The sequence below is a fragment of the Myotis brandtii genome, unplaced genomic scaffold (genome assembly GCF_000412655.1).
Source record: "Myotis brandtii unplaced genomic scaffold, ASM41265v1 scaffold947, whole genome shotgun sequence".
Taxonomy (NCBI): Eukaryota; Metazoa; Chordata; class Mammalia; order Chiroptera; family Vespertilionidae; genus Myotis; species Myotis brandtii.
In genome coordinates, this window is record NW_005371908.1 from 89,732 (window position 1) to 91,408 (window position 1,677).

At 51.5% G+C, this 1,677-nt stretch overlaps 1 protein-coding gene across 6 annotated transcripts in view; it reads right to left on the reverse strand.

Moving 5' to 3' along the window:
- The window catches only part of PAK4 (p21 protein (Cdc42/Rac)-activated kinase 4), a 66,882-nt gene extending 65,684 nt beyond the window's left edge, over window positions 1–1,198 (reverse strand). For 3 of the 6 annotated variants that reach the window (XM_014533139.1, XM_014533141.1, XM_014533136.1), the window contains exon 1: window positions 995–1,197. The gene's annotated coding sequence lies outside the window, so the exon portion shown is untranslated. Of the gene's footprint in view, window positions 1–971 lie in introns of all 6 variants that reach the window. The other 3 variants (XR_001360562.1, XM_014533140.1, XM_014533138.1) reach the window with 2 other exon arrangements.
- Between the last annotated feature and the right edge of the window lie 479 nt (window positions 1,199–1,677).

Here is a 1,677-nt window from a genome sequence, read left to right on the forward strand (position 1 = left end):
ATATAGGAAAAGAAAAAAAAAAGACAGACCTTCAGCAATTTACAATGTAGTGATCAGGGGTAGGAGCTCTGGGATTCAGACCCAGCCTGGAATCTGCCTGTGGCTTAGCAGCTCTCTGAACCTCACTTTTCTGTCTGTAAAGTGGGTCTATTTAGTACCCACTTCACAAGATCGTGGTATAATAAGACCAGGCACACAGGGCACTGAGCGGTGTGCTAACCCACATTAAATATTAACCGATACTGTGATTATTTAAGAGGCACAGAACTCAGCCCAGAACTTCAGAGTTCGAATCCCAGCTGCAAACTTCCTCATTATGTGACCCTGGGCCAGTCATGGAGCAAAGGTAAGGCACAACCCCACCGGGCTGTAGTCAGGATTCAATACACACAGAGGGCTTTGTGACTGTTTGCTATTATTGTCATTATTTGTGGAAGGGGGCTCCCCTCTCCCCCACCAAATATCACCTTTGACCTCTCTCTTGGATGTCCTGTCCCCCACCCCATCCGGGCAATATGTCCCACTTGGGTTTTAACTTTTGACCCTTGGAAACATGATTTTTCCCCTTTGTCCATGCCTCACCTTTGATCCCATAAAAGATGCCCCCCAACCTAAATCTCATTCATCTGCCCCACTGGTTGCTGCCTTAACCTTCCACCTGTCCCCCTATCCCCCCAAGATTGTGACCTCTGACCATCGGAGGCGCACCCTCTCCTCAAATTATTATTTTAACCCCCTTTTTTGACACTCGCCCCACCCCCCTCTAGCACGCCCCCCACTTCAAATTTCGAACTTTGCGCTACCCTTGGCCACACCCCCTTCGTTAATTTGACCTTTGACCTCCTCTACCACTGACCCTCGACACGCGGCGCGACCCTACCCTCCACGAGTGAACTTTGACCCCAGCGGCCCCGCCCCCTCTTTACTACGTTAACCCACTCCCACTTCCACCGTCCAGACCACCCCATTACCCTGGCCAGACTGCTTATCCTACCGGCTCGACGCCGTAGACGCTCGCGGCCTGGCTGCTCGGCTCGGAACTCCGCGCCTTCGCGTCGCCCTCAGGTCTCTTGTGCCGCCGCCACCGCGGCCACTGCCGCCGCCATGTTGAATACCCAACGAACATCCGGGGCTTTCCCCCTTCGCCGCCCACCAGTCCCTATAGCAACAGGGCTGACCGGGTAGGGGGCAGGGCCCGCTTAGGGGCGGAGCTGAGCGCCTGGCAGCGCCCGCTCCAGCCTCTGATTGGTGCAGATTGTCCAATCGGAGACCTTCGGGCGGAAAATGCCAAGCTGGGATTGGGAAATTTGGAAAAGGTGCGGGGAGGCTGGATCCCAGCCCACTCTAGTTCTTAAAGGGGAAATGACTATTCTCTTGTAATGGTCATTCCCACCTTCCCGGGAAAGAAGTTCAGGGGTTGGAAGGCAGTAATGGACAATAATGACCAGAAACAGTTCTTAAGCATTTACTATCTGCCAGACACCCAGCAAGGCATTGTCTTGCTGAACACTCACTACAACCCGATTGTATTATTGATAACCGTTTTACAGATAAAGAAACTGAGGCTCAGAAGGGTTTGGGATTACAAGAAGTAAATAATGAGTTTTGTCTGAGTCCGGGAACTTTACCTGGAACCAAGATTCTATTTGATCTTAACCTTTTAAATAAAATTTAAAA